The following is a 23,112-nucleotide window of genomic DNA, read 5'->3' as shown; positions in this document are numbered from 1 at the left end:
TTCCTGAGTTACTTAGGTCAGCACTTTCCCTCCCACCCCCTTCACTGAGGTTGTATCGCACATTTATAAAACAGTTACATTCTCCTGTCACAATCTGCCTTCCTGCCTGGGATCCAACAGCCTATTAAATGACTTGAGAAATTCTGGATACATTAAGATCCATTCTTGTACTGTAAAGTTCTATGAGTTTTGACAAATGCATAATATCATGAATCCATCATTACAGCATCATACAAAATAGTTTCACTGCTCCAAATATCCCATGTGCTTTACCTATTAATCCCTCCCTTCCTTCCCCAGGACCTCTGGCAACTACTGATTTTTTTTTTTTTCACTATCTGGACAGTTTTGCCTTTTCCAGAATGTCAAACAATTGGAATCACACAGTATGTAGCCTTTTCAGACTAGCTTCTAACCATAAGCATGTAAGGTTCATCCATCCATTTTTGTGGCTTTATAACTCATTTCTTTTTTTGTTTTTTATAGATTTTATTTATTTATTTGAGAGAGAGAACATGAGCAGTGTGGGGGGAAGAGCAGAAGGAGAGGGAGAAGCAGACTCGTTTCTTTTTATCATGGGGTGACATTCCACAGTCTGTACTGTAGTTTGTTTCTCCATTTATCTATTCATCTTGGTTGCTTCCAGTTTTTGGTGACTATAAATAAAGTTGCTATAAATATTCATGCGCAGGTTTTTGTGTGGACATGAGTTTTCAAATCAGTTGAGTAAATACGTAGGAGTACAATTGCTAGATCATATGGTAGAACTATGTTTAGCTTTTTAAAGAAACTGCCAAATGGTTTTCTAAAGTGTCTGCACTGTTTTGCACTCTCACCAGCAGTGACTGAGTTTCTCTTGCCCCACACCGTCTCTAGCATTGGGTAGTGTCAGTTTTTTAAATTTTAGGTACTGTCATACTATTATTGTTTTAATTTGCAATTCCCTATTGGCATATTGATGTTGAGGATTTTTTCATATGCTTATTTTCCATCTGTATATCTTTTGGTAAGGTATCTGTTCAAATTTTTTGCCCATTTTTTGTTTTGTTTTCTTATCGTTGAGTTTTAAGAATTCTTTGATCAACAGTTTCAATGCAACCTGCATCAGAATTCAAATGGTCTCTTCTGTAGAAGTAGAAAAGTCGGTCCTCAAATTCATATGTAATAGCAAGGGGCCCTGAACAACCAAAACCATTTTTATTATTTAAAAAAAATTTTTTTAAGATTTTATTTATTTATTTATTTGGCAGAGAGAGAGAGAGTGAGAGAGGGAACACAAGCAGGTGGAGTGGGAGAGGAAGAAGTAGGCTTCCCGCTGAGCAGGGAGCCCGATGTGGGGCTCGATCCCAGGACCCTGGGATCAAGACCTGAGCCAAAGGCAGCCGCTTAACAACTGAGCCACCCAGGTGCCCCCAAAACCATTTTTAAAAAGAAGATTCTGAAATATAACACAAAGCTACAGTAATCAAAATAGTGTGGTACTGGCATAAGGACAGATAAATAGATTGACAGAATAGAATCAAGAGTTCAGAAGTAAACTCATACATCTATGGCAAATTGATTTTTGACAAGGACACCAAGTCTATTCAATGGGGAAAAGAACAGTTTCTTAAAGAGTTGGTGCTGGGACAACTGCATTTCCACATGCAAAAGAATAAAGTTGGACCCCTACCTCACACCCAATACAAAAATTAACTAAAAATGGATCAGTAACCTAAAATATAGAGCTAAAATCATAAAACTCTTGGAAGAAAACACAGGGGTAAGTCTTCATGACCTTGGATTTAGCAATGAATTCTTAGAGTGATACCAAAAGCACTAGTAACAAAGGAAAAATTAGGTAAATTGACTTCATTTAAAAATTTTCGTGCAAAAAGGGGACTATTAAGAAAGTGAACAGGGTGCCTGGGTGGCTCAGTCGGTTAAGCATCTGCCTTTGGCTCAGGTCATGATCCCAGGGTCCTGGGATCGAGTCCTGCATCGGGTTCCCTGCTCAGAGGGGAGCCTGCTTCTTCCTCTGCCTGCCACTCCCCCTGCTTGTGCTCTCTCTCTGACAAGTAAATAAATAAATAAATATCTTTCAAAATAAGTTAAAAAAAAAAAGAAAGTGAACAGACAACCTACAGAATGGGAGAAATATTTGGAAATAGCATAAGGCATCTAATACCTAGAATCTATAAACAATTGCTACAGCAGAACAATCAACAAAAAGGAACCCAACTGAAAAATGGGCAAATAAATAACTTGAAAGTACCTCTCTCCAAAGAAGATTTATAAATAGCCGATAGCACATGAAAAAAAAAATGTCAGCATCATTAATCAGCAGGAAAATGCAAATCAAAACTATAGTGAGGTACCATTTCACACCCACTAGGATGGCTGGAATAAAAGCAACAGTAAATAACAAGCGTTGATGAGGATGTGGAAAAAGTAAATACACTGCTGGTAGGAACAGAAAGTTTTGCAGCCTCTATGGAAAAATAGTTTAGCAGTCCCTCAAAAAACTAAACCTAGAACTACCATATGACCCCAGCAATTCCACACCCAAGTATATCCCCAAAGGAATTGAAAGCAAGGACCTGAACAGACACTTGTACATCAACATCCAATGCAGCATTATTCACAATAGTTTCAAGATGGAATCAACCCAACATATGAACAGATCAACAAGATGCATACGTGTATAGTGAAGATTTCTTCAAACATAAAAAGGAATGAAGTTCCGATACATGCTACTTCATGGATGAACCTTGAAAACATCATGCTAAGTGAAATAAGCCAGACATGAAAGGACAAATACATGATTCCACTTACATGAAATACCTAAAATAGGCAAATTCATAAAGACAGAAAGTAGAGATTTTTATTTTTATTTTTTTTAGTAATCTCTATACCCAGTGTGGGGTTCAAACTCACAACCCCAAGACTGTGACTCCCATGATCCACCATTGGAGCCAGCCAGGTACCCATAGAAAGTAGATTAGAGATCACTAAGGGCCAAGAGGGGCATTGTGAGTTATTGCTTAATGGATACAGAGTTTCTGTTTGGGATGATGACGTATTGGAATGATGATGGCAATAGTTGCACAACACTGTGAGTACACGTCTCACTTGATTGTACGTAATTGTACACTCAAAAATGGTTAAGATGGCACATTTTGTTCTACTTTCCCACAACTTTAAAAAATTAATAATATATCCCCAAACCATTGAGTTGTACACTTTAAATGGGTGAATTATAAGTCCATAAATCTGTCTTACAAGAATTCTTTGCATGTTATGGATACAAGTCTTGCATTGCACATGTATTCTGTAAATATTTCTCTGAGTATGTGGCTTGTCTTTTCATTCTCTCACCAGAATCTTTCACAAACAAGCCTCTCCTGGTTCGGGCACTGGCAGAGAGACGGGGAATCAGTGGGGCGTCATGGAATCTGCTCCCTGGCCCCGTTAAGCCCTATGGAGACAGTGTCTGCTGGCAGGAATTCAGGGACTGTTCTCCAAGGGACACTGGGAGGCATGGGGACCACAGCTGTTCCACCTTTATCCCAACAGGATAAGGTGCCACCCATGGTGTAACGGAGACCTTTTCTATGTAGAACTGAGGCAGCACAACCTCGAAGATCCTGGCTTCCTCAGCCCCCTGGCTTTCTCATGAAGGGTCCTGGCAGTGATGACAGTAGGGAGCCCCTGAGGGGCTGCCACGGGTGGAGGACATCAACAAGGAAGGAATAATTAATGAATATGGTTAAGACGACCCTCATTGTATCCAAGGCTGAAGATACCTGGGGCAACTCTGGTTAAGCCCTCTATTCATAATGAGCCCCAGGTAACACTAGGTTCCTCCTTGAAGTGCAGAAAGCTGTGTGGGTGATAATCCAGACCTAGATTGTTCGAAGGGCAGTCTAGCTTCCCCCAGACCCCTTGAGGAGTGAAAGCTTGAAAAGGTAAGGAGCATCAGAGCTCCCCACATTGCTCTGCCAGCTGAAAAAGACCTCATCTACTATAATTACTACAAGCTCTCCTATAGAGACTTCAATAATGACAGGGAGACGTAAACCCGTATGTTGATCATCCACACCTTAGGGTTGTTGTGATCGTCCGCTCCAGGAAAGGGACTCTAATAAATACCCAATCTTTCCGTATCCTTACAACCACGCTGTGAGGAGGTTTTACAACCTCCACTTTCTAGATGAGAAGGCTAATAAGCAAAAGAGGTTCTCTCATGCTTTGGAAGTTGCATAGCTATTCCCCATATTTTATTGCTTCTTAACCAGGGTGCCTCTTATAATCAGTAAGTCCATTTAGTGGGATCATTTTCCTGTGATGATTTCTTTGACTAGAGGCAAGTGACAGAACCAAGATCTGATCACAGGCTGCATTCTTGCCGCTACAGTGTTTCCCTGCCAGGACCTTGGTGACATGGATCTCAGAAAATGTGAGTTGGGGTGGGGGTGGTGAGAGAGGAATAGAAAGGGAGAAAAATAAAGAAAAGAAGCAAATCAAAGTTTAGACTCCTTAGTTATTCCTAATTTTCTGTTTGTTGTTGTTTTGTTTTGCTTTGTAATTTAGGAATCTCTGGAACTATGAATACTGGGCTCCTCTAGTGTTTTTAAAAAGCAATAATGACACCTCAGCTTAATGAAAATCCTAAAAAGCTGTCCCTCCTCTCAGAAGAAGTCCTGGATGTTGGGAAAATTGGATAGCCACATGCAGAAGAATGAAACTGGACCATTTCCTTACACCACACACAAAAATAGACTCCAAATGGTTGAAAGACCTCAATGTGAGACAGGAGTCCATCAAAATCCTAAAGGAGAACACAGGCAGCAACCTCTTTGACCTCAAAGCAACTTCTTCCTAGAAACATCGCCAAAGGCAAGGGAAGCAAGGGCAAAAATGAACTATTGGGACTTCATCAAGATAAAAAGCTTTTGCACAGCAAAAGAAACAGTCAACAAAACCAAAAGACAACTGACAGAATGGGAGAAGATATTTGCAAATGACATATCAGATAAAGGGCTAGTATCCAAAATCTATAAAGAACTCATCAAACTCAACACCCAAAGAACAAATAATCCAATCAAGAAATGGGCAGAAGACATGAACAGACATTTTTCCAAAGAAGACATGCAAATGGCCAACAGACACATGAAAAAGTGCTCAATATCGCTCGGCATCAGGGAAATCCAAACCAAAACCTCAATGAGATACCACCTCACACCAGTCAGAATGGCTAAAATTAACAAGTCAGGAAATGACAGATGTTGGCGGGGAGGCGGAGAAAGGGGAACCCTCCTACACTGTTGGTGGGAATGCAAGCTGGTGCAGGCACTCTGGAAAACAGTATGGAGGTTCCTCAAAACGTTGAAAATAGAGCTACCCTATGATCCAGTAATTGCACTACTGGGTATTTACCCCAAAGATACAAAAGTAGGGATCCGAAGGGGTACGTGCACCCCGATGTTTATAGCAGCAATGTCCACAATAGCCAAACTGTGGAAAGAGCCAAGATGTCCATCGACAGATGAATGGATAAAGAAGGTGTGGTATATATATACGATGGAATATTATGCAGCCATCAAAAGGAATGAGATCTTGCCATTTGCAACGACGTGGATGGAACTGGAGGGTATTATGTTGAGTGAAATAAGTCAAACAGAGAAAGACATGTATCATATCATCTCACTGATATGAGGAATTCTTAATTGCAGGAAACAAACTGAGGGGTGCTGGAGTGGGGGGTGGGGTGGGAGGGATGGGTGACTGGGTGATAGACACTGGGGAGGGTATGTGCTCTGGTAAGCGCTGTGAATTGTGCAAGACTGTTGAATCTCAGATCTGTACCTCTGAAACAAATAATGCAATATATGTTAAGGAAAAAAAAAGAAGAAGAAGAAGAAGGTAGCGAGAGGGGAAGAATGAAGCAGGGGAAATCGGAGGGGTAGACGAACCATGAGAGACGATGGACTCTGAAAAACAAACTGAGGGTTCTAGAGGGGAGGGGGGTGGGAGGATGGGTTAGCCTGGTGGTGGGTATTGAGGAAGGCACATTCTGCATGGAGCACTGGGTGTTATGCACAAACAATGAATCATGGAACACTTCATCTAAAACTAATGATGTAATGTATGGGGATTAACATAAGAATAAAAAAAAAAAAAAAGAAGAAGTCCTGGAACTGAAAGAAAGATCTACCCGAAGATAGGCTCCACTTTGAAAGTATGACTCACAGAGAATTCTCTACGTACTCTTCACACAAAGAATTCCAAACCTTTTCTTCATCAAAGCCCAAAGTCACCAGGTCATAAAACCCTGGTGCTGGCCACCAGCTTTGCAAGCTGGTGCAACACTGAGGTCCTTGATCATTTCGTAGGAAATTACCTGCCCTGGAGAGTGAGCACTTTCACCAAACACCATTAGGCAGGTGACTGTTCGCTGGCTTGGTAAAGACTGTGAATCGTCTCTTCTTGGCCCTGGGGGTCCCAGGGAGGCCCAGGCCCTGAATGATGACATCATCTTCGGTAATGACTGCTGTGGCATTTAATAACAGCCCGCTTCTCTCTACAGGCTAAGTGTTTCTTTTGGCTGACTGCCACCAACTTCTTTTGTATTTGAGGGAAAAATTATGACTGTTTAGCAACTGGTAATTTCATGGATCTTTAAAAAAAAAATACTTCTAGAAGCTTCTTTTCATCCTGAAGCTAATGTTAAGGCAACTTCAGATTTACAAGTTTGTAAAGCAGAAATGCACTTTGCAGGTACCACGGCCTCCAAAATAGGATTGGCACAAGATGATTCACTAGCCTGTGGGAGAGACGTATTAGAATTCATATTTCTCTACAAAAGAAATACGCTTTCTTAATTGATACTCAAGACTCTTGGTCTGTATGTCAAAAAGTCACATAATTCCCATAAGGTATACCAGGAACCCTAACATAGATGTCGGGCTTGTACAACACGGAGGAGCTGGCAGTGGGGCCCTTATTCATTCTTATCACATTGAGAAATTACAGTTTCTGTGTGCCTGGTTAAAGAAAAGTCACGCATTATATTATCTAGGGTTTTTTTTTTTTAAGATTTTATTTATTTATTTGACAGAGAGACACAGCGAGAGAGGGAACACAAGCAGAGGGAGTGAGAGAGGGAGAAGCAGGCTTCCCGCCGAGCAGGGAGCCCGATGCGGGGCCCTATCCCAGGACCCTGGGACCATGACCTGAGCTGAAAGCAGATGCTTAACGACTGAGCCACCCAGGCGCCCCTATATTATCTAGTTTTAACAAAGCTCTCAAAATAGAACAAGTGGCTTTTGAAAAATGGCCAACTCTTTTAGTCATAGGTCAACCTTATGGTATTGAGCACATACCAGTAGGCACCTACAGCTGTTATGTTGAAACAACTGAAATGTTTCAATTGTTACAGAGCCACTGCTCTGATCACTCCCTCAGCCAAGTGTACCTCCCAACCAGCTCTGGCTTCTCTCAGGGAACCTTTGGACCTCCCCAAGATCCAATGGCCAAGGGGTTAGAGTTGGGCAGAGTGGATGGTCTCCAGACCCTATTCTATAACTAAGGGCCTGGGACTGTTTTGATTGGTCAGTGCCTAGGCTGTACCAGTGTGAATCTTTTAACTGTCACCCCTGACTTTCCCTAGTTTATCATCTTCTCTGAATGATCATCTCTGGCCCAGCTGCTGAACTCTACCCATGGGCTCAGCATTGCCCAAGTTCCCCGGACAAAACTTTCTGACATCAGAGAGATTTTTGAACAGACCCTACCGTCCAATGGCAGGGCTCAGAGGCAGCAAGCCACATGAGGCTGTGCCCCTGACCCAGCCTCCTGCTGTTTAGAGATCCAAGCTGCCCAGGGCCTGGTTCCTTATGACTTAGCTTTTCCGAGGGGAGGCCTCCCCGCCCCACTTGGTGATCTGCCTAGTGCCTCTGGATCCAGAGCCTTGCTGTATACAGGACAGTCTCTTCTCATTCATTCCACAAGCATCGAAGAGTTCCTACTTTGTGCCAAGATGACCATGTTAGACACTGGGGAGTCCCAAAGGAAATGGCAGCTGCTCACTGCCCTTGTAAGTCTATCAGAGGTGTCACGTGGATTAACACATAATGGAGATTCTGGGCGTCTGCCTTCGGCAAGCCACATCTCTGATTTCTTTCATATGTAATGGGATTCAATGAAACAATGCACGTGAAATGCTCAGCGCAGACCTTGGCACAGAGGAAGTGCTCAATGATGAGTGCTAGGTGTTCTCCTGATAACCATGACTATTTTGTTCACGGGGCGGGGTGGCATTAGAGAGTTCATTCGCAGATACTGGAGATAAGCCCTGAGGGGGTGCTAAGAAGCAGATGCTTCAAAGCAGCTCACACAGGCCTGCAGCACAATAATATCATCATCAATAACAACAGCAACCATTACCTCTATTGAGAACCCACTGGGCTAGGTCAGGCACCGAGATAGGCACCTTACACTTGGCATCTCTAATCCTCACAGCAACCCTGGGTTAGGAATCCAGTGATTACTATCCCCACGTGTGGACTCAGAAACTGAGGCCAGAGGGGTAATTGCCCAAGGTCACACAGCGAGTTGATGGAAGAACCAGGAGCAGAACCCAGGTCCATATGTTCCCAGAGTTCACACTCTTTCCTCTGAGCTGACCAACTGCTCCTGAGAGTTCACAGATTAAACAGGTTTTTGATCAAATTGGCTTTTATTTGAGTAGGGATGAAGGTATTCTGCTTCTCCAAGTAGAGTCAGTGACCTTAACAGTGCAGCTACTGCCGAGTGATCCTCAGTCTCAGCCCTGGGCCAGTCAGCCCATTGGCAAACAGGTGTGCGTGTGCCTTGGAGATCACATGACACACATACAGCCAGGTTCCCTCTGACCCACATTACGATGGAAGGAAGGGGAGCAGACACGTGTGTAACTGTAAAGGCGCTCTGTTCCACCACCATTACATCAGGCTTGGAGCGGACTGCTTCTGCCATAACCCGCTTCCTCCATCAGTCAGCTGAGAGGAGCTACAGCTGCGACATCTGTGCGCCACCAGCCCCCCAGCTGTGCAGTGAAGGCTGATGAGCTGCTGCAGGACCAAAGGCACTTCCTCCGCCTTTTGCATAGTACTTCATGACTCCATCTGTTTGGATTTTGAGGAGTTAGGGGGACATGAACTCCTGGAGGTAGGAAGCGGGGTTACGGAGGAGGTTGCTGTTCTCTCACTGAACCTCCCCCCCCAGGTTTATGAGGGCCCCTGAGCACACTCCTGGGATGACTATTTGGGGGTCTTAGAAAATCATGCACTGGGAAGTCTTAGCAGACGCAGACCCAAAAATGGCCTCCCCCTGGGCCCCCCCGCCCCCACAGACATACTTCTGTGATCGGTGCAAAATGTAAATTCCCGAAAGTGGAGGATACACAGCTCATTAGTGCCCAGAACTAACCCTAACCCAGTTTGGGGCTCAAAGCCTGGGCTTTGGTTCTGTGGGCTGCAAATGCACAGAGGCTGCCTGTGACCTTTCCATCTGTGATGTACGGAGAAATTCTTGTTCTGGTGGGAAATACAATCCCATTTTCCTTCCATGGGATAAGGACTGGGACATGGAGGTGCTGTGAGTACACAGTCAGTATGGGGGAATGGGAAGGGAACTGCAGGCAAAAGTTCTACATTCGGTTCCTCCATTTTCAGGCTGTGTGATCCTGGGGAGGTTACCGCACCTCTCTCAGTCTGCTGCCTTCACTGGGTGGTGTGTGAGCCAAATGAGAATGTGGATGTTGAGATTTCCTAAATTCAAAAAAAGTGGCAGAAAGGCTAAAAAAAAAAAAATTGCAGTTTCAAATCCCTATGGGTTCAGGAATCTAAGCAATTTAGCAATTGCCCTTGATGATATTTATTCCCTTTCTTGTCTCTTTTCCCTTCAAGACAGTAACTTCCTTGAGGACAGGGATTATGACTATATGAGCCGGGTGCCCCTTCCGCCTAGTATGACTTGCATATTTTTATTGCTTTATTATCTCTGAAATGGTCTCAGAGGGTTCATGTCATTTGGTCCTAGACAGGGCAGGTGTTATTATGCCCATTTATGGAAGAGGAAATTGATTGTGGCTCAGATGGGTCAATGACACGCTAAGAACATGTGGCTAATATACACTGTTCAAAAGCATGTGAGAATAGTGGCTATTTCAATTGTTTGGCCATCGGAAGACTGGTGAATGCACAATTGCTGGATAAGGACCAACATGCAAGAGAAATGGAAGAAACCCACTCCTGAAATAATTGGCGACTTTAGGATTTTGTCCTAAGCGAACGAGGGGAGAGAGGTAGATAGTTGGAAGGCTTATGAATCATTCTCTTGGCAAACTCCCTGTGGCGGTTTGAAAGCATTATGACCCTTTCTTCCCAAGAGACTATTATTTAAAATTTAAATAATATTGTTCTTGGCACCTTGGTGGCCCTCTTACTCAGCTGGCCCCCCATAGGGTAACAGCAGAGGAAGGTGACAGACAGGGGAGCTACTGAGGGCAAGGGAGGACCGCTTCCTTCCTCCCACAACACAGGCCCAGCCTGAGAGGCCTGGGTCAAAAAGTGAACTATGACCAGGAAGAATCAAACAAACAGACCCATTTGGGAGGGTCTCTGAATAGGCATTGTACATGTATGCCTGATGGGTGCGGGTGAGTGGGTGGGGGTACCAGAACAGCACGTGAGACTGCCCAAGGACAAGTTCATCCAACAGGACAATGGTCCAGCAGGTCACTGTTAACCTGTTCCAGCCCTGATTTCAACCAAATCCTCCTCCTCTGCCTCAACTTTGCCACCTGATCACCTGATCAGGAAGGAGGGCATTTTGTCCTAGGACACACAGGAGACCAGTGTAACCAGCCTCCTTCTCTGTCATGACATCGGGAAGCAGGAGTTCAAGACCCGGAGTCATTCTGGACTAACTTTATAACAACTGTTTTTATTTAACTGCCTCTTTAGGTTTTACAGAGCAGGTTTATTTCCTTTGCTATGTTTGACAAGCCCCCAAAAGGAAAAGAATATGTGTATGACAGTGGTTCCAAACGTTGCTACCCATTAAGAACCACCTAGGGAGCTGTTAAACGCCCAGATCACATCCCACCCCATCAAGTCAGAATTCTGGGGACAGAAGCTTAGATGAGGAGTTTCTAAAGGTCCATGGGTTGCTCCAAGGTACAGTAAAGTTTGGGAACCACTGCCCTATAAGGCAGGCTATGGAAGTGTTATGCCCATTTTGCAGATGGTAACACTGAAGCTAAGGGAATTAAATGATTTGCCTAAAATCAAGGCCCTAGCAAGTTGTGGAAATGGGACTTGAACTTTGAATTCCATTTCAAATTGTTGGTTCATTAATTTTTTCAGTAACTTTTCATTTAATAAGTTTGTTTTGAGGATTAGCCACATAATAGGCACCTAATATACAGTGAGAGACCAAATATATATGACCTCTGTTTCCATGGAATTTCAGCCTAGTGATCTTTGCATTCAAACCAGTGTCCTTTATACCCCTTTGTATTTGGGAATTAATTTGGAATTATGCAGACTAGTTTAGTGCCTGGCAGGCTGGGGTGCTCAGCAAAATAGCACTAGTGGTATTTTTGCTGGAGTTCAAGTACAGATTGGCCCATGAGAGGCCACAAAGGAGGAGGGAGATGAGGCTTTGAAGTCACTGGCCCTGGATTCAAACTGTGGCTCTGCCCCCACCAGCTGTGTGATCCTGGACAACTATCTTAACCTCTCTGATCCTTAGTTTCCTCATTTGTGGAATGAAGATAATATAATTTCACAAGATTGCCGTTAGAACCAATTGAAACCCCCTGCATAGTGTGCCCAGCTAATGGCCGGCACATCTGAGGCACTCAGTCAACAGAGCTGTGACTGGGTCCTTACTAGATGCCGAGTGTGGTAAAGAAAGCAAGGATGCGTGAACGGCATGCTCCTGAGAGGCACAGCAGCCTAGAGTGTCCTTAGAATTTCCCCTCCTGTTTATTCTTCCCTCTCTAATCTCTATCCTCAATCCACTATATTCATCTTCCTCGGTGCTCACAGTTAGGGCCCCCAAATTTCAGGGTAAATCCTGGAATTTAAGAGAAAGTGCCCAATAAATTTTAATTAGTAATGAGGACTTGATGCAAATCTAAAATTAATGAGAGAAGCTCAAAAGGGACTGGATTGAAAGTTAAAAGTTCCAGTACCAGGAATGCTATCTGAACTGTATTTCCATTTTAAAATCAGATTTATATTAAAAGAAAAGTAAAGGAAGTGTAGAACCTCAAGCTCACATGGCTTGTTTCTGTTTGTTTCACAGCACTTCGTTTCTATAATCAGCACTGAACTGGTGCTTTATTCCTCCGTGAGATAGAATCTCATTTTTTGCACTTAATGAACTTGAAAGTCTTTTAAAAAAGTTCTCGCTTCATAAACATTATTAGCTCTGGGATCTGCATGTTTAGGGACAACATGTACACAATCAAATAGCTCTTTCCCACCGACGGCTTCTGGACAGGGTGGGGGGGATTCCTGCACAGGTGGCATGGCTGGTCTAGAGCAACCCGGTCTACTCTGAAGGAAGACCTGCAGATGGCTCGAAATAAACAACTCTATGCCTAAGGCCATATTTACTGACATTGAGCTACTGGCCTCTTCTAAGACCCACATCCTGTGCTAAGTGAAATCAATATTTAAAGTCTTCTTTAAATGACCTACTAATAGCTGGCTGACTCCATACATCATTGAATGACTGACTGGGTCATTATGGAATAGTCTGGAATATTCAATTTGTAAGTTAGTCTATATATTATAACTTAAATGAATAAAGATAGTAGTACTATTTCTTGGTGCCTACTAAGGGACAGGCTCGTGGTAGGTGTTGAATGAACCAACGTACCATTTCAATTTTCTCCTTCCACAGTACCATATGAAATAACACATGTGCCCAACGTGATGCAGTTAATAAGCTGTAGAGCTGGACTAGAAACCCAGGCCTGGGTGCCACTGAAGTTCATACTAGTGATTGCTATTTTGCTCACACTGCTTTGGACCGTGTTCTGTGCTGTGGTTTTGCACGTTCTGCACTAACCTTCATCAGCCCCATTAAAGGCGAGGTTTGATCCGTCTACTGAAGTGAGTGTTTCCTGGCTGGCCTCATCCCTTTTACCTTTAATGCCTTCTTGAGAGAGAAAAGTGGGACACATGTAGCAACACTCAATATATTCTCCCCAAAGGTAGGGGGAATGACAAGGCCTGGGAACAGAAATGAATTCTGCTCCCCAGAAGAACGAAATAGAGCAATGTTTGTCCAACTCAGCCAAACTCTGGCTGTGAAATCAATTTAGTAGGGAGTAACCACCATTTTAAAAGATGATAGGGGCACCTGGGTGGCTCAGTTGGTTAAGCGTCCAATTCTTGATCTCAGCTCAGGTCATGATCTCAGGGTCGTGAGTTCAAGCTCCATGCTGGGCTCCACATTGGGCGTGGAGCCTACTTAAAAAAAAAGATGATAAAGACTTGAATAGAAAATATCAGGTTGCATTAGTAGTAGTAGTAAGGGTAGGCACTGTTTTGCCCACTGTTTACATAGTTGCCTGTGTGAGTGTGTGGGCACATGTGTAACGTGCATCTGTGGGTGCTGGCCTGTGATGTAAAGTGTACTTTTAACTGCAAGTGTAGCTTTAACATTTGAGAAACACTGTAGCACAGGAGAGTGATTATCAGATTGCCGGTTTGAATCCCAGCTCTGACCCTTCCGAGGGGCATGGCCTAGGTACCTTACCTAACTTTTCAGGTTTCAGGTTCCTCCTCTGTAAAACGGATGGTAACAGTACCTATTTCATAACATGCGTCATGTGCAGCAGGGTGTCTGACACTTAGTAAGGACTCACTAACTAAATGCCAGCGATTATTATATTAAATACAGCAGTTTGGGTGATCAATTGGTGGCAGGCAAGGGCAATGCTTTGCATCATGTCCCAGAATCATTTAAATTCCAGATGCATATATCCATCTGCTCCCTGGGCATCCCCACCTACATATCTCATAAGCCCATCAAATACCACATGCACCAAATCAAACTCATCTCCCTTGCCAGACCTCCATCATGCATTCTCTCCTCAACATTAGAACCACTCATGAGCCCAGGCGAAACTTCAGAGGCATCCTGTGTTCCTCACAACTCAACCCATATAGGCAGTCATTGCTAAGTCCAGGTAGAGTTTTATTTCCTGAATGGTTCCAGTTCTTCCTCTCTTGTCCAGCTTGCTCATGCTCATCCTCCTATTCTCTTCAGTATCATCCCTGGTCTCTAATAAATGAATGGTTCTTCAATAGCTGGGCTCTGGGCTCAGCTACAGTCACCCAAGCTCTCATTGTCCTGCTCCTGGAATGCACCTTCTAGAACTTCTGCCAGACATTTTCCAAAAACAAATTAGACAATTTCACTTCCTAACCTAAAACATCTTTATCAAGAATGCTTTTCTCACTGCTGTCTCTGTGGAGATGTCCACTATCTGCCCATTCTTCTTAACCTACTCATCATTCATTCATTCATTCATTCATTCAACTAGCACATTTTGTGTGACATGCACAATTCTAGATACAGGTTTAAAGTGAGAGGAAAAAGCCCGAATCTCATGTTCCAGTAGGGGAAATTAACATAGAAGATAAAAGACAAAGTGATTTGTTATTCAAACAAAGTTACAAAACAAGGTGATGACATTCATTTGACAAAAATTTCTTGAGCACTTAATCTGGGCAAGGCAGTGTGCTAGGCTGGGGATACAGCTGTGAAAAAGAGAAGTTCCAATGCCAGCAAGGAAGATACTTATTAAATAAATGATTACCCAAGGAATCCTTTTATGATAAGAAACACTACAGAGCAGATGCAGAGGATGCTATTAAAGCATGGGAGGAACTGGGAGCCCTGATGTAGCTTCCCCTGGGGGGAAGGTGATTAGGAAAGCCTTTCCTAAGGAAGCAACACTGGAGATGAGATATGAAAGCTAAACAAAGAGTTAATTAGGCCAAGTGCCATGGCAGAGTTGAGCAGAGAAACACTCTTAAGTGGAGAAGGAACAGCATGTTCAAAGGCTTGGGAAGGGGAAAGGAACACAGGTAGGACCAAGATGGTGCAGCATGTGGGTGACTCTGCTAAGGACTTGGGTTTTCAGCCTCTGGGCAATGGGAAAACACAGAAAGGTTTGAAACAGAAAAGATATAATTAACTTCACAGCTTTTTGTTTATTTATTTTTGCAAATGATTGCTTTAGCTACAGTGAGGAGAATTTTTGGAGGGACTAAGAATGTGTTAATAACTTGGGAGATTCCTGCAATAGTCCCGGTAAAAGGTAACAGCAGTTTGGACTAGAACGGTGGGTGCAGATGGAGAGAACTAGAAGGATAAGAGATGTACAGAGGAGATAAGATGCACAGGAGCTGGTGATAGACGATGTTTGGGGTTGAGTGGGAGGGGAAGGTCAAGGATCACTGCCAATATAACCAGATAGATGACTGTGGGGACACCAAACAATGAGGACCAGGATATTTGGGGAAGGGGGTGGAAGGAGGGGAGCACATCTCAAATTCTACTTGATACACATTGAGTCTGACAGCCTGTGAGACAGCCACCTGAAGATGTCAAGTAGGCAGCTGGACATCTATACATCTGGGCTGTAGAGAGAGGACTAGAGAATGAATCTGAAAACTGTTAGCAAACAGGTAGTAACTGAGACTCCACGGAGAGAATTTAGAGTGGGGAAAGAGCCTAGGTCTGAGCCTGGAGAAAAATCCAGCATTTGAAGGCTGGATAAAGGAGGATAGGCTGCTGGAAGAAGCTGAGAAGGGACAGCTGAGAGGCAGAAGGGGAACCAGAAGTTGGGTTGTCACAAGATGGCCAAGGAGGAGCATTTCAAGAAGGAAGGAAGGAGTGGTTAACACTGCTGAATTTCTCTGAAAGGTCAAGTAACATGAGGACTGAAAACCATCCACTGGATTCAGCAAAGAGCTGATCCCCTGTAAGCCAGTGAAGGTGGGCTCCAGGAAGACTGGAGTGCTGGAAAAGAGAGCAGGAGGTGAGGAAACAAACAGCAAATGCACACAACTCTCCAAAACTAAAGGTGAGTGGTATCAGGCGCAGAGGCTTGAGCATGTTGAAAGGCTGATGGGGGGAATTCCTCAAGGAGGGAGAGAATGAGAGCCAGAGTCTGGGTGGAGAGGTTTGAGGAGGTCCCCTTAGTGGCTATAACAGGACGGAAGGAAGCACGGACACATGGAGGTGCTGTGCGCTTCCATACTCCATGCAGAAATCATCTGCAGGAGGGGAGGGTTGGTGATGTCAGAGTGGAGAAGTTTTGAAAGAGAGGTTGGGGAGAGTGTGAGAACAAGGTGATCAGAGAACCATGAGAGTTCTGAGCCCCAAGAAGGCCTCTGTTGATGCTTAAATGTATAGTTGTTCACTTTCTTCTGTTGCACATTTTCCTCTGGCACGGCTTGACTGCCTGCCACAGGCATGGAGAAAGCGAGCACTGGGTTTATCCAGGGTTGTGATTTTTCTCAAGAGTACAGTGAAAGATAAAGGCACACAAAATCTGGGGTACTGCCAGGAGGAGTGGGAATGGTGGACCATGGACTCCAACCTGGACTGGATTAGGTAGGTGGCCAGGAGCGATGACTGGGACAGGTAGGTGGGTGGGTAAGGCAGATTGTGCAGGAGATGGGAAACTGTGGGGAGCGCAGAGGGTTGGCCAACCACACAGTGTCTCTGGTCGGAGAGTGTCATTAGAATCACCGATTTCTATGATTCCAGGATTTCTGTGATTCACATGGAGGAATTTCACTCAATGCCAAGGTCCAGGGTGTGACTCTGGGAGCAGCTGCGGGGGGAATGCAGAGGAAACGTTTCCTGGTTGGGAGAGGCCAGGGTGTTGGAGGAGCCAGCCGTGCTGATGCTGAAATCGTCCAAGATGATGGCAGGACTGGGTGGAGAAAGTCTGTAAGCTGGTGCCAAAATCCTCAAGGAATGAAAGGTGGTAAGTGACGGTGATGAAAAGGAGAAAAGGTCAGTATCTCTAAATAGCACATCTCTTAGAGAAGGGAAGCAGACTGTGGAAGTTATTTGTTTGTTTAAATAGGAGGATGGGAGAAGGCAGTTCTAAAATAAGAGGAAATGAAAGGATGCTTACCTATATCCTGACTTGGAGGGCTGGGGAGTGTGAAAAGAGGTGTGAGAGCGGTTAACAAGAAGTCAACTCAGGGTGAGGGTTATAGATGTTAATAGATGGAGTTGGAGAGCATGTTCTGGAAGGGACTGAAGATATAAGGGAGGTTGTTTTTCCTGTAACCCAAGTGGAAGTGTATGAGGCAGGGAATGGAAGGCTGGGCCAGGGGCAAGGATATATAGACATGAAGTCTGATTGAGAAATAGATGCAAACAGAGCAGGAGTTGGGGGTGTGAAGAAGGGGAAAACAAAAACAAAAGGGGTCACAAATATGGTGACTGCAAAGGCAGTTAAATCTAAGCTAAGATTAGGCAATCTGGAAGAAATGGATGCATTCCTAGAGATGTATAAACTACCAAAACTGAACCAGGAAGAAACAGAAAACCTGAAGAGACTCATAGCCAGCAAAGAAATTGAAACCATAATCAAAAATCTTCCAACAAACAAGAGTCCAGGGCCGATGGCTTCCTAGAGGAATTCTACCAAACATTTAAAGAAGAATTAATACCTATTCTTCTGAAGCTCTTTCAAAAAATAGAAGGGGAAGGAAAACTTCCAGACTCTTTCTATGAGGCCAGCATTACCTTGATCCCCAAACCAGACAAAGACCCCAACAAAAAGGAGAGTTACAGACCACTATTTTGGATGAACATGGATGCCAAAATTCTCACCAAGATACTGGCCAGTAGGATCCAACCATATATTAAAAGGATTATTCACCATGACCAAGTGGGATTTATTCCTGGGCTGCAAGAGGTGGTTCCATATCCACCAGTCAATGTGATACATCACATTAATAAAAGAAAGGACAAGAGCCATATGATCCTCTCAATAGATGCAGAAAAAGCATTTCACAAAGTACAGCACCCTTTCTTGATCAAAACTCTTCACAGTGTAGGGATAGAAGGTACATACCTCAATATCCTAAAAACCATCTATGAAAAACCCACCGTAAATATCATGCTCAATGGGGAAAAACTGAGAGCTTTCCCCCTAAAGTCAGGAACACATCAGGCATGTCCACTCTCACCACTGTTGTTCAACATAGTACTAGAAGTCCTAGCCTCAGCAATCAGACAACAAAAAGAAATCAAAGGCATCAAAATCAGCAAAGATGATGTCAAACTCTCACTCTTTGTAGATGACATGATACTCTATGTGGAGAACTCGAAAGACTCCACCCAAAAACTGCTAGAACTCATACAGGAATTCATCAAAGTGGCAGGATATAAAATCAATGCACAGAAGTCATTTGCATTTCTATACACTAACAACAAGGCAGAAGAAAGAGAAATCAAGGAATCAATCCCATTTACAATTGCACCAAAAACCGTAAGATACCTAGCAATAAATCTAACCAAAGAGGCAAAGAATCTATACTCAGAAAACTATAGAACACTCATGAAAAAAATTGAGGAAGACACAAAGAAATGGAAAAACATCCCATGCTCACGGAAGAACAAATATTGTTAAACAAATACTGTTAAAATGTTGATGCTGCTTAGAGCAGTCTATACATTCAATGCAATCCCTATTAAATATCATCAACTTTATTCATAGAACTGGAACAAATAATCCTAAAATTTGTATGGAACCAGAAAAGATCCTGAATAGCCAGGGGAATGTTGAAAAAGAAAACCAAAGCTGGTGGCATCACAATCCTGGGCTTCAAGCTGTATGACAAAGCTGTAATCATCAAGACAGTATTGTACTGGCACAAAAACAGACACAGAGATCAATGGAACAGAATAGAGAGCCCAGAAATGGACCCTCAACTCTATGGTCAACTAGTCGTCGAAAGCAGGAAAGAATGTCCAATGGAAAAAAGACAGTCTCTTCAACAAATGGTGTTGGGAAAATTGGACAGCCACACATAGAGCAATGAAACTGGACCATTTCCTTATACCATACACAAAAATAGACTCAAAATGGTTGAAAGACCTAAATGTGAGACAGGAATCCATCAAAATCCTATAGGAGAACACAGGCAGCAACATTGGCCGCAGCAACTTCTTGCTAGACAGGTCTCCAAAGGAAAGGGAAACAAAGGCAAAAATGAACTATTGGGACTTCATCAAGATAAAAAGCTTTTGCATAGCAAAGAAAACAGTCAACAAAACCAAAAGACAACGACAGAATGGGAGAAGATATTTGCAAATGACATATCAGATAAAGGGCTAGTATCCAAAATCTATAAAGAACTTATCAAACTCAACACCTAAGGAACAAATAATCCGATCAAGAAATGGGCAGAAGACATGAACAGACATTTCTGCAAAGAAGATATACAAATGGCCAACAGACACATGAAAAAGTGCTCAACATCACTTGGCATCAGGGAAATCCAAATCAAAACCACAATGAGATATCACCTCACACCAGTCAGAATGGCTAAAATTAACAAGTCAGGAAATGACAGATATTGGCAAGGATGTGGAGAAAGGGGAACCCTCTTACACTGTTGGTGGGAATGCAAGCTGGTGCAGCCACTCTGGAAAGCAGTATGGAGGTTCCTCAAAAAGTTGAAAATAGAGCTACCTTAAGACCCAGCAATGCACTACAGGGTATTTACCCCAAAGATACAAATGCAATGATCCAAAGGGGTACGTGCACCCCAATGTTTATAGCAGCAATGTCCACAATAGCCAAACTATGGAAAGAGCCTAGATATCCATCGACAGATGAATGGAAAAGAAGATGTGGTGTGTACATAGTGGAATACTACTCAGCCATTAAAAAAATGAAATCTTGCCATTTGCAGTGACGTGGATGGAAATATTGGGTATTATGCTAAGCAAAATAAGTCAATCAGAGAAAGAAAATTATCATATGATCTCACTCCCATGTGGAATTTAAGAAACAAAACAGAGGATCATAGGGGAAGAGAGGAAAAAATAAAACAAGACAAAACCAGAGAGGGAGGCAAACCGTAAGAGACTCTTAATCTCAGGAAACAAACTGAGGGTTGCTGGAGGGGAGGAGGTGGGGGGATGGGGAAACTGGGTGATGGACATTAAGGAGGGCACGTGATGTAATGAGCACTGGGTGTTATAGAAGATTGATGAATCACTGACTTCTACCTCTGAATTCCTCACTGCCCCTTCCATGCTTTGGCTCCCACTGTCCTGGAGTGTCCAGCCTCAATCCTCTGGTAAATCTTACTCATCCCAAGCCTAACTCACGTCTTAGCCCTGGGATAAAGCCCTTTAGCTACTCTTGTCCACCCCTTCCTCCATTTCCCAAAATGTTTTCCATTCTTAAAGTCAGAATCACACCCCAAAAGAAAGACAGTGGAAAAGGCCATCCTTCAGCCTTTGTGTTCGCAAGTACCCTCCTCCACTACCAGAGACCTGGTAGGACATAAAATTGTAATTATGAGAAAGTAAACTGTGGCTCATCTAAAAAGAAGGCAGAACAATAGTTGTTCCTAGAACATTGGAAAAAAGGATTCCTTCTCTTTTCTTTTTAACTTTCGGGTTCAAGTATAAGCAAGGGTTCAGCTGGAAAGCTGTGGGTTAATACTGTTGTAGTTAATGACTGGCCATGTAGCCATAGGCAAGTTACTCAACTTCTCAGAGCCTCAATTTATTAATCTGTAAATGGGCTAATAATACCAATTCCACAAGGTCATCAGAAGGTCGTTTAAATCATTTGTGTATTCATTCAACATATTTATTGCGTGCCTTACTGTGTGTCAGGCACTCTGCTAGGGGCCGGGCTATGGCAGTGCACAAGACAGGTAGAAACCTTGCCTTCCTGGAGCCTGCAGATCAGAGGGAGAGATATTACAGAAATAATATCACAGTAATTGCCTGTGTAATAATCTAGGGAGCCAGGCACCAAGCTTGGCGTCTGGTTCAGATGCATTCCCAATACACACTAAGTTAGTTCTCTCACTTTCTTAACTTCACGCAGAGGGAGGTAACACGTCCTGTTTGCAAGTCCATGCGAGTTCCTTATTTCCGAAGTGGTCAGGGCTCTCGCTGTAAACAGGTGCCATGTCAGGCCCTCACAAACACAGATGGGGCACTGAGAAGACCACTGCAAGGTGACTAAATTCATGTTCTCTCCAGGCTCCTGAGTCAAAGGAGACTCAGTAGAAAATGACCACATCAAGTCACATACCTCAACCTCCAAAAACCTGTGGCTCACTAGAGAAGAAAGGGCAAACACTAACCGATGGGGTAAGGCATTGTTCCAGGCCCTGGGCCATGAGGGGGCAAAAATGGCAGCCTCCAGTGGGGCCTGGGAACACTGTGACTGCCCTCTCCACGGCCCGTCCATCCACTGGAATATGAAGGGTGGGGGAGGGCCCTTGACTAATGTGCTCAATCCATTTCTGGTGAAAGAAAGCCTGGGTTTCCCTCAAGTTCCCTCATGAGTGACAATGGAAATTAAAGACCTCTGGGCACAAAGGCTTTCTTAACTCCCTAGTGCCCTAGGACAAAAGAATCAGGCCCAGGCGCTGTCCCTGCTCTCTGTGGGGTGGTGGCTATGTGTCCTGAGCCGCTGGAGAGAGATGTCCTCCCCTGCCCTTTGTCACCTCCCAGGACCTGCTCTGTGTCCTTGGCACCTGCACCGCTGGGGAGACCACCTGAGCCGGGAGGTCCGAACACAAAAGCTCCTTCTTTTATTCCTTTAGCAGCAGATGGTAGGGAATAAATCTTGCTGGCCTGAGATTAGCAGCATCCTTATTTTGGACACTGGCTAGAGAATCAGTTGCTCTCTCCTCTCTTGGTGCTGACTTCTCTGTCACCGACACAGCCCTAGAGCTCTAAAAATATCTGTCAGATTTACTGCAAGTGTTTGTTTACAAAAGTCTGACTCCCCATTTAGACTCTTAGGTTTCCTTATGGCAGGTACTGTGTCTTACTTATTTTTACCTTAGTGCTTGTGTTGTAGTAGGAGCTTAATAAAATATTGGTCTTTAGGGCTGGACAACAGGATTAGGAGATGCCAATGTGGACTTGAAGGACTCTGCTGGGTCCTCAGAGTTTCCACAGAGGTGTGAAGCAGGGAGTGTCATGGGAATAGGGGTCTGTCTTGCTTCGGGTGTGCTGCCCCCCAGCACGGTGACAGGGTGAGGGGCTATGGCACTCTTGCACATGGCCCCAAACCGGGAGGGGGCTCAGCCCACACAGGACCTCAGTGTTACTGTGGGCAGAAGGGTCATGGACACTATCAAAGAAGAGCTTGTTGTTCAAGTTTGAAAAGTACATCATCCGACAACCTGGCAACCTCCCAGCACAGACCATCAACAACGCGATGGAGAGACTCTTGTGACTTCAACTCTTTACCCACCTAGAGCCTGTCTATTAAGCACCTCCTATGCACGGGGCTGTGTGGGGCAGTGGGGATATAGAGATGAAGTAGAGAAAGTCCCTTCGTTAAGGACCTCACATCCCAGGGATGGAGACAAAGTTAAGAATAGGAAATAATTCAAGATGTTAAGCACACAGAGAAATGTATCAAGCGCTCTGGGGTAGAGGGTAGGGAGAGAATGATTCTTCTTGAGGGCTGGGGCGAGCAGTGGGGAAGGCTTCACAGAGAAGCGACATTTGAATTAGACCTTGGCTTTGTTCATTTCTTCAAGCCTAGAGGCAGGAGAGGGAAAGCAGGGCAGGCTTTCTGAGGGAATAGGAAGAGATCTGGGGAGGGGGATGATACTGGGGGCGGGCAGGGCTGAGGGGCAGTGGTATGACAGGCAGCAGGATTTGGGGGGTGGGAACAGGTCTGACCAGATTGAAATGCAGGTCTTAGCCTGCAAGCTTTGCTAATTATAGTACTCTGGAGGCAGCAGGGTGCTCCTAAAAGGTTTCAAAGCATAGTCTCCATGTGCCATGCTAAGGAATGTTAACTGTCCTGTAGGCAAC

General features: G+C 44.0%; 1 protein-coding gene and 1 long non-coding RNA gene across 6 annotated transcripts in view; one reads left to right on the top strand and one right to left on the bottom strand.

Moving 5' to 3' along the window:
• Window positions 1-23,112, bottom strand: part of ME3 (malic enzyme 3) — a 196,489-nt gene that overhangs the window by 114,100 nt on the left and 59,277 nt on the right. The window lies entirely within an intron of this gene.
• Window positions 15,072-20,198, top strand: LOC135362359 (uncharacterized). The gene is made up of 3 exons (XR_010406938.1): window positions 15,072-15,137; window positions 15,979-16,138; window positions 16,828-20,198. It is a non-coding gene; the product is annotated as an uncharacterized LOC135362359 (long non-coding RNA).

Source organism: Mirounga angustirostris, unplaced genomic scaffold (genome assembly GCF_029215605.1).
Source record: "Mirounga angustirostris isolate CCGP_5_RB_7025 unplaced genomic scaffold, mMirAng1.0.hap1 SCAF_13, whole genome shotgun sequence".
Taxonomy (NCBI): Eukaryota; Metazoa; Chordata; class Mammalia; order Carnivora; family Phocidae; genus Mirounga; species Mirounga angustirostris.
The sequence above is the reverse complement of the archived record's forward strand: the minus strand, read 5'-3'. Positions and strand labels throughout refer to the sequence as shown.